Source organism: Saccostrea cucullata, unplaced genomic scaffold (genome assembly GCF_032062105.1).
Source record: "Saccostrea cucullata isolate Sc308-1 unplaced genomic scaffold, CSIRO_AGI_Scuc_v1 ctg15242, whole genome shotgun sequence".
NCBI lineage: Eukaryota > Metazoa > Mollusca > Bivalvia > Ostreida > Ostreidae > Saccostrea > Saccostrea cuccullata.
The window spans coordinates 8,769-19,112 of NW_026922088.1; the positions used below are offsets into that span (position 1 = coordinate 8,769).

The 10,344-nt window shown below is 34.5% G+C and overlaps 1 long non-coding RNA gene across 2 annotated transcripts; it reads right to left on the reverse strand.

The window, feature by feature from the left end:
* Positions 1–283: 283 nt before the first annotated feature.
* Positions 284–9,245, reverse strand: LOC134261170 (uncharacterized). 2 transcript variants are annotated; one of them, XR_009990759.1, is made up of 6 exons: positions 8,797–9,245; positions 7,654–7,759; positions 6,887–6,969; positions 1,508–1,613; positions 742–824; positions 284–665 (listed from the first exon to the last, which is right to left on the reverse strand). It is a non-coding gene; the product is annotated as an uncharacterized LOC134261170 (long non-coding RNA). The 2 variants fall into 2 exon arrangements; XR_009990758.1 differs by having other exon boundaries at positions 284–824.
* Positions 9,246–10,344: the final 1,099 nt, after the last annotated feature.

The window sequence follows — 10,344 nt, forward strand, 5'->3', positions numbered from 1 at the left end:
TGTCGATTTTACATTGGACAACATTTTTTGTATTTTTTAGCAACTCTCAATAGGAAATAATAATCTCTTAATATTTTTTCTCTTACAAAGAATTAACTTTAAGGCTTCTATGTTAAATTTGTAATTTTAATTTTTTTCATAAAATCTTCTAAAAACTGATGGTAGAAGGCATTTTATATATATATATATATCGGCAGAGATCTTTAAAACAAGCTGGCATTATTTGTTTTCAAATGTTTTCCCATAGACTTCCATACAAACTTGAGCCCCTGTCACTCATACATATATTGAATTTCCGTCAAATGGCCTTTTTGTCGTGAAAGTTCAAGATATTGGAAAACAAAACATGCCAGAAAAAATATACCGTCACGCGGCACTTTTACTTTCAATTTCCATTTGTTTACAACAAGGTGCGTTTGACACCAAATGAAAATCTCTAACCAAAGGGCACCCCTCCTTTCAAATTTTTACCTGTAACTCCTACATATCTCAAAGAAACCCAAGTCTTGATATTAGATTTTTATCAACTTTATTTCACTTGTCAAATACATAACAAGTCTTTTCTCTTATTGACCAATCACGCGCCAGGTAGTATTTTCTCCTCCGCACAACTTTGGGTGTCCAAAATGTCTGCGCCCATGTATTTGTTTATGTAGGGGTTTTTCCTATAGAGTAAAAGAAACATTTATAAAAAGTGGTCAATTTAGTATATTTAGAACACATATCCATTGCTTATCTCACCTCTTGAATATTGGGACTGACAGTCCTAGCTTAAGTACACCATTGGCTGTTACATTTCACACCCCAGTCAATCAGACACACATCTGTAAAACAGAAAAGATGCCTATAAATTGAAGCAATTTTCTTTTTTCTTTCAAACTTTTCAAATAAAATGATTAACCTAGCATATGTTTTGCTTGTTGATCTTATTATCTCTCATAATCTCTCAAGATAGATCATGTTAATCATTCAGGGTAGCAGGTACCCGTTATAAATGAAAAATGAAGAAAATCAGCAGGTTTTTGTAAGAAAATGCTGAGTTATGGAAAGAGTGAAAACTAATGTAGATAAAATAATCAATGGAAAGAAAGAGAATTATATGTAGTTTAAATGGACATAATATTAAAAAGAATTTTATCAGCAATGGGTTGCTGGCAACAGAGAATCGAATACATCCCCACTGAGAATTTTGTAATTTTGAAGGGGGATGACCTACATTTTAGCCAATTTTCATGAACATTTCATGTTATGGATGTTAAATATGTATATTCTCATGAAAGGCAAAGATATTCATTTGCATAACATTTCTAATTATTGACATAATTAATAAATTGATTAAATGCCAAGGGCAGATAAATCATATTGTCTGATTGAATACAGTGCTCAATTGTTAGCAAAGTGCTTAAATAACTGCAGTTCTGAAGAAATTTATTTTCTAATAATCTATAAAAAGTTCTAAATAACTTAAATATTAAGAGATTTACCAGATTTTCTAGATAAATCATACCTTGGAACTCTTAATGAAAGCAAAGGGACCATCTTGAGAGTGTCCATGTTTTGTTCAATGTAAGAGGGGAGGGTTCATTAATCTCCTCCTTCTTGAGAATGCATAGCTGAAATACATTTTATTTTATTAAAACATACTGATAAATGCATGTAGTAGCTTATATTATAATTTTTTTATTATTTACACCATCTTTTGAATTTTTTATAAGCATTAGTGATGAAATAGCTTTAAAATAATCATGTTTAAATAGAATTTACTCTAATAATTTTTTTAAAAAATATCTAAGAAATTGAAAAAAAATAACTGCAGATAGACATGACTCTTGTTGTTCAAATAAACCACATTTTAAAAAAAATTCCTTCATTTTCCAGCATCATTAGAGTACAAAATTACCCCCCCCCCTTTTTCTGCAGAATATCAAGATTGGATATCGGGTATGGCAAGGAGGAAGGATATTTAGACACTTTTTTCATCATTTTTGCAATAATAATTTTTGCAAATTTCTTAGATTTTCAATGTATTTTCTGCTAAAATATATTTAACAGTAATTTAAATTAAATTTCATACTTGTAATCTCTAAGTTTTCCCCAAACTATAATTTTTTTTATCAAGCCAGCACTGATTACATGACTGAAATTGGCTTTGTTGCTGGATTAGGCCCCTTAAGTAAAAACAAAGTAACCTAATTACTTAACAGCAGTCTAATTTTGTTATAAATTATTCAATCAACTGTAATTTACACATATTTGAAAGAGGATTAGTCAATCTGTTCCAATGTCTGCACTCATAAAATACATGGATTTAAATGAATTTCTCAAACTGCGAGGGGGATATTCATATGTTTTGTGTATTGATGATGCCCATAAACATCAATATTGTATTATTTACAATATTAACAGTAAATTTCAGCATAAACATTTATTTAAAATTATTTACATGTACATTTATTGAAAATATGAGAGCTAGGGCAAAAATTTTAGCATTTTTCACCATGTGCAGTCCCCATTGTGAGCCTCAATTTACCCAAAACCCTCAAATTTTTTAAGAAATAGAAAAAACTAACTAAAATATGATCTCAATGCCAAAAAATAGGAACTGATTGATTTTTTGGCTGTAATCAATGTTTTTCCAAGAAATACATACCTATTCTATAGGACAAACACCACTAAATGTTTTCCCATAGACTTCCATACAAACTTGAGCCCCTGTCACTCATACATATATTGAATTTCCGTCAAATGGCCTTTTTGTCGTGAAAGTTCAAGATATTGGAAAACAAAACATGCCAGAAAAAATATACCGTCACGCGGCACTTTTACTTTCAATTTCCATTTGTTTACAACAAGGTGCGTTTGACACCAAATGAAAATCTCTAACCAAAGGGCACCCCTCCTTTCAAATTTTTACCTGTAACTCCTACATATCTCAAAGAAACCCAAGTCTTGATATTAGATTTTTATCAACTTTATTTCACTTGTCAAATACATAACAAGTCTTTTCTCTTATTGACCAATCACGCGCCAGGTAGTATTTTCTCCTCCGCACAACTTTGGGTGTCCAAAATGTCTGCGCCCATGTATTTGTTTATGTAGGGGTTTTTCCATTAACTTGCCTAGATAGCCGAGCGGTCTAACGTGCTGTTCCTGCACTGCTAGGAGACAGATTCCGTAGGTCGAGAGTTCAACCCCGGGCTGGGGCGGAAGTGAGTATCCTTGTAAAAGTGAATATCTCTGTGCTTTCTATATTTTTCTTCACTTAGGGTAGTTATATTAGTTTAAGAGTTGTTGTAATTTGTGCTTTATGAATAAAATTAATATCATCACAACATGTATTGGTAACGATCCTCTAAAAACTAATGTCCAAATAACTGTATCTCACTTCCATTCTCAATGACTGTGTAGTGTAGGGCAGCGTTGTGAGAATTCCATCGGCATCGAAAGCAAGTTTTATTAACTTGCCTAGATAGCCGAGCGGTCTAACGCGCTGTTCCTGCACTGCTAGGAGACAGATTCCGTAGGTCGAGAGTTCAACCCCGGGCTGGGGCGGAAGTGAGTATCCTTGTAAAAGTGAATATCTCTGTGCTTTCTATATTAATATTTCTTCACTTAGGGCAGTTATATTAGTTTAAGAGTTGTTGTAATTTGTGCTTTATAAATAAAATTAATATCATCACAACATGTATTGGTAACGATCCTCTAAAAACTAATGTCCAAATAACTGTATCTCACTTCCATTCTCAATGACTGTGTAGTGTAGGGCAGCGTTGTGAGAATTCCATCGGCATCGAAAGCAAGTTTTATTAACTTGCCTAGATAGCCGAGCGGTCTAACGCGCTGTTCCTGCACTGCTAGGAGACAGATTCCGTAGGTCGAGAGTTCAACCCCGGGCTGGGGCGGAAGTGAGTATCCTTGTAAAAGTGAATATCTCTGTGCTTTCTATATTAATATTTCTTCACTTAGGGCAGTTATATTAGTTTAAGAGTTGTTGTAATTTGTGCTTTATAAATAAAATTAATATCATCACAACATGTATTGGTAGCGATCCTCTAAAAACTAATGTCCAAATAACTGTATCTCACTTCCATTCTCAATGACTGTGTAGTGTAGGGCAGCGTTGTGAGAATTCCATCGGCATCGAAAGCAAGTTTTATTAACTTGCCTAGATAGCCGAGCGGTCTAACGCGCTGTTCCTGCACTGCTAGGAGACAGATTCCGTAGGTCGAGAGTTCAACCCCGGGCTGGGGCGGAAGTGAGTATCCTTGTAAAAGTGAATATCTCTGTGCTTTCTATATTAATATTTCTTCACTTAGGGCAGTTATATTAGTTTAAGAGTTGTTGTAATTTGTGCTTTATAAATAAAATTAATATCATCACAACATGTATTGGTAACGATCCTCTAAAAACTAATGTCCAAATAACTGTATCTCACTTCCATTCTCAATGACTGTGTAGTGTAGGGCAGCGTTGTGAGAATTCCATCGGCATCGAAAGCAAGTTTTATTATAGGACAAACACCACTAAATGTTTTCCCATAGACTTCCATACAAACTTGAGCCCCTGTCACTCATACATATATTGAATTTCCGTCAAATGGCCTTTTTGTCGTGAAAGTTCAAGATATTGGAAAACAAAACATGCCAGAAAAAATATACCGTCACGCGGCACTTTTACTTTCAATTTCCATTTGTTTACAACAAGGTGCGTTTGACACCAAATGAAAATCTCTAACCAAAGGGCACCCCTCCTTTCAAATTTTTACCTGTAACTCCTACATATCTCAAAGAAACCCAAGTCTTGATATTAGATTTTTATCAACTTTATTTCACTTGTCAAATACATAACAAGTCTTTTCTCTTATTGACCAATCACGCGCCAGGTAGTATTTTCTCCTCCGCACAACTTTGGGTGTCCAAAATGTCTGCGCCCATGTATTTGTTTATGTAGGGGTTTTTCCATTAACTTGCCTAGATAGCAGAGCGGTCTAACGTGCTGTTCCTGTACTGCTAGGAGACAGATTCCGTAGGTCGAGAGTTCAACCCCGGGCTGGGGCGGAAGTGAGTATCCTTGTAAAAGTGAATATCTCTGTGCTTTCTATATATTTCTTCACTTAGGGTAGTTATATTAGTTTAAGAGTTGTTGTAATTTGTGCTTTATAAATAAAATTAATATCATCACAACATGTATTGGTAACAATCCTCTAAAAACTAATGTCCAAATAACTGTATCTCACTTCCATTCTCAATGACTGTGTAGTGTAGGGCAGCGTTGTGAGAATTCCATCGGCATCGAAAGCAAGTTTTATTAACTTGCCTAGATAGCCGAGCGGTCTAACGCGCTGTTCCTGCACTGCTAGGAGACAGATTCCGTAGGTCGAGAGTTCAACCCCGGGCTGGGGCGGAAGTGAGTATCCTTGTAAAAGTGAATATCTCTGTGCTTTCTATATTAATATTTCTTCACTTAGGGCAGTTATATTAGTTTAAGAGTTGTTGTAATTTGTGCTTTATAAATAAAATTAATATCATCACAACATGTATTGGTAACGATCCTCTAAAAACTAATGTCCAAATAACTGTATCTCACTTCCATTCTCAATGACTGTGTAGTGTAGGGCAGCGTTGTGAGAATTCCATCGGCATCGAAAGCAAGTTTTATTAACTTGCCTAGATAGCCGAGCGGTCTAACGCGCTGTTCCTGCACTGCTAGGAGACAGATTCCGTAGGTCGAGAGTTCAACCCCGGGCTGGGGCGGAAGTGAGTATCCTTGTAAAAGTGAATATCTCTGTGCTTTCTATATTAATATTTCTTCACTTAGGGCAGTTATATTAGTTTAAGAGTTGTTGTAATTTGTGCTTTATAAATAAAATTAATATCATCACAACATGTATTGGTAACGATCCTCTAAAAACTAATGTCCAAATAACTGTATCTCACTTCCATTCTCAATGACTGTGTAGTGTAGGGCAGCGTTGTGAGAATTCCATCGGCATCGAAAGCAAGTTTTATTAACTTGCCTAGATAGCCGAGCGGTCTAACGCGCTGTTCCTGCACTGCTAGGAGACAGATTCCGTAGGTCGAGAGTTCAACCCCGGGCTGGGGCGGAAGTGAGTATCCTTGTAAAAGTGAATATCTCTGTGCTTTCTATATTAATATTTCTTCACTTAGGGCAGTTATATTAGTTTAAGAGTTGTTGTAATTTGTGCTTTATAAATAAAATTAATATCATCACAACATGTATTGGTAACGATCCTCTAAAAACTAATGTCCAAATAACTGTATCTCACTTCCATTCTCAATGACTGTGTAGTGTAGGGCAGCGTTGTGAGAATTCCATCGGCATCGAAAGCAAGTTTTATTATAGGACAAACACCACTAAATGTTTTCCCATAGACTTCCATACAAACTTGAGCCCCTGTCACTCATACATATATTGAATTTCCGTCAAATGGCCTTTTTGTCGTGAAAGTTCAAGATATTGGAAAACAAAACATGCCAGAAAAAATATACCGTCACGCGGCACTTTTACTTTCAATTTCCATTTGTTTACAACAAGGTGCGTTTGACACCAAATGAAAATCTCTAACCAAAGGGCACCCCTCCTTTCAAATTTTTACCTGTAACTCCTACATATCTCAAAGAAACCCAAGTCTTGATATTAGATTTTTATCAACTTTATTTCACTTGTCAAATACATAACAAGTCTTTTCTCTTATTGACCAATCACGCGCCAGGTAGTATTTTCTCCTCCGCACAACTTTGGGTGTCCAAAATGTCTGCGCCCATGTATTTGTTTATGTAGGGGTTTTTCCTATAGAGTAAAAGAAACATTTATAAAAAGTGGTCAATTTAGTATATTTAGAACACATATCCATTGCTTATCTCACCTCTTGAATATTGGGACTGACAGTCCTAGCTTAAGTACACCATTGGCTGTTACATTTCACACCCCAGTCAATCAGACACACATCTGTAAAACAGAAAAGATGCCTATAAATTGAAGCAATTTTCTATTTTTCTTTCAAACTTTTCAAATAAAATGATTAACCTAGCATATGTTTTGCTTGTTGATCTTATTATCTCTCATAATCTCTCAAGATAGATCATGTTAATCATTCAGGGTAGCAGGTACCCGTTATAAATGAAAAATGAAGAAAATCAGCAGGTTTTTGTAAGAAAATGCTGAGTTATGGAAAGAGTGAAAACTAATGTAGATAAAATAATCAATGGAAAGAAAGAGAATTATATGTAGTTTAAATGGACATAATATTAAAAAGAATTTTATCAGCAATGGGTTGCTGGCAACAGAGAATCGAATACATCCCCACTGAGAATTTTGTAATTTTGAAGGGGGATGACCTACATTTTAGCCAATTTTCATGAACATTTCATGTTATGGATGTTAAATATGTATATTCTCATGAAAGGCAAAGATATTCATTTGCATAACATTTCTAATTATTGACATAATTAATAAATTGATTAAATGCCAAGGGCAGATAAATCATATTGTCTGATTGAATACAGTGCTTAATTGTTAGCAAAGTGCTTAAATAACTGCAGTTCTGAAGAAATTTATTTTCTAATAATCTATAAAAAGTTCTAAATAACTTAAATATTAAGAGATTTACCAGATTTTCTAGATAAATCATACCTTGGAACTCTTAATGAAAGCAAAGGGACCATCTTGAGAGTGTCCATGTTTTGTTCAATGTAAGAGGGGAGGGTTCATTAATCTCCTCCTTCTTGAGAATGCATAGCTGAAATACATTTTATTTTATTAAAACATACTGATAAATGCATGTAGTAGCTTATATTATAATTTTTTTATTATTTACACCATCTTTTGAATTTTTTATAAGCATTAGTGATGAAATAGCTTTAAAATAATCATGTTTAAATAGAATTTACTCTAATAATTTTTTTAAAAAATATCTAAGAAATTGAAAAAAAATAACTGCAGATAGACATGACTCTTGTTGTTCAAATAAACCACATTTTAAAAAAAATTCCTTCATTTTCCAGCATCATTAGAGTACAAAATTACCCCCCCCCCTTTTTCTGCAGAATATCAAGATTGGATATCGGGTATGGCAAGGAGGAAGGATATTTAGACACTTTTTTCATCATTTTTGCAATAATAATTTTTGCAAATTTCTTAGATTTTCAATGTATTTTCTGCTAAAATATATTTAACAGTAATTTAAATTAAATTTCATACTTGTAATCTCTAAGTTTTCCCCAAACTATAATTTTTTTTATCAAGCCAGCACTGATTACATGACTGAAATTGGCTTTGTTGCTGGATTAGGCCCCTTAAGTAAAAACAAAGTAACCTAATTACTTAACAGCAGTCTAATTTTGTTATAAATTATTCAATCAACTGTAATTTACACATATTTGAAAGAGGATTAGTCAATTTGTTCCAATGTCTGCACTCATAAAATACATGGATTTAAATGAATTTCTCAAACTGCGAGGGGGATATTCATATGTTTTGTGTATTGATGATGCCCATAAACATCAATATTGTATTATTTACAATATTCACAGTAAATTTCAGCATAAACATTTATTTAAAATTATTTACATGTACATTTATTGAAAATATGAGAGCTAGGGCAAAAATTTTAGCATTTTTCACCATGTGCAGTCCCCATTGTGAGCCTCAATTTACCCAAAACCCTCAAATTTTTTAAGAAATAGAAAAAACTAACTAAAATATGATCTCAATGCCAAAAAATAGGAACTGATTGATTTTTTGGCTGTAATCAATGTTTTTCCAAGAAATACATACCTATTCTATAGGACAAACACCACTAAATGTTTTCCCATAGACTTCCATACAAACTTGAGCCCCTGTCACTCATACATATATTGAATTTCCGTCAAATGGCCTTTTTGTCGTGAAAGTTCAAGATATTGGAAAACAAAACATGCCAGAAAAAATATACCGTCACGCGGCACTTTTACTTTCAATTTCCATTTGTTTACAACAAGGTGCGTTTGACACCAAATGAAAATCTCTAACCAAAGGGCACCCCTCCTTTCAAATTTTTACCTGTAACTCCTACATATCTCAAAGAAACCCAAGTCTTGATATTAGATTTTTATCAACTTTATTTCACTTGTCAAATACATAACAAGTCTTTTCTCTTATTGACCAATCACGCGCCAGGTAGTATTTTCTCCTCCGCACAACTTTGGGTGTCCAAAATGTCTGCGCCCATGTATTTGTTTATGTAGGGGTTTTTCCATTAACTTGCCTAGATAGCCGAGCGGTCTAACGTGCTGTTCCTGCACTGCTAGGAGACAGATTCCGTAGGTCGAGAGTTCAACCCCGGGCTGGGGCGGAAGTGAGTATCCTTGTAAAAGTGAATATCTCTGTGCTTTCTATATTTTTCTTCACTTAGGGTAGTTATATTAGTTTAAGAGTTGTTGTAATTTGTGCTTTATAAATAAAATTAATATCATCACAACATGTATTGGTAACGATCCTCTAAAAACTAATGTCCAAATAACTGTATCTCACTTCCATTCTCAATGACTGTGTAGTGTAGGGCAGCGTTGTGAGAATTCCATCGGCATCGAAAGCAAGTTTTATTAACTTGCCTAGATAGCCGAGCGGTCTAACGCGCTGTTCCTGCACTGCTAGGAGACAGATTCCGTAGGTCGAGAGTTCAACCCCGGGCTGGGGCGGAAGTGAGTATCCTTGTAAAAGTGAATATCTCTGTGCTTTGATATTAATATTTCTTCACTTAGGGCAGTTATATTAGTTTAAGAGTTGTTGTAATTTGTGCTTTATAAATAAAATTAATATCATCACAACATGTATTGGTAACGATCCTCTAAAAACTAATGTCCAAATAACTGTATCTCACTTCCATTCTCAATGACTGTGTAGTGTAGGGCAGCGTTGTGAGAATTCCATCGGCATCGAAAGCAAGTTTTATTAACTTGCCTAGATAGCCGAGCGGTCTAACGCGCTGTTCCTGCACTGCTAGGAGACAGATTCCGTAGGTCGAGAGTTCAACCCCGGGCTGGGGCGGAAGTGAGTATCCTTGTAAAAGTGAATATCTCTGTGCTTTCTATATTAATATTTCTTCACTTAGGGCAGTTATATTAGTTTAAGAGTTGTTGTAATTTGTGCTTTATAAATAAAATTAATATCATCACAACATGTATTGGTAACAATCCTCTAAAAACTAATGTCCAAATAACTGTATCTCACTTCCATTCTCAATGACTGTGTAGTGTAGGACAGCGTTGTGACAATTCCATCGGCATCGAAAGCAAGTTTTATTAACTTGCCTAGATAGCCGAGCGGTCTAACGCGCTGTTCCTG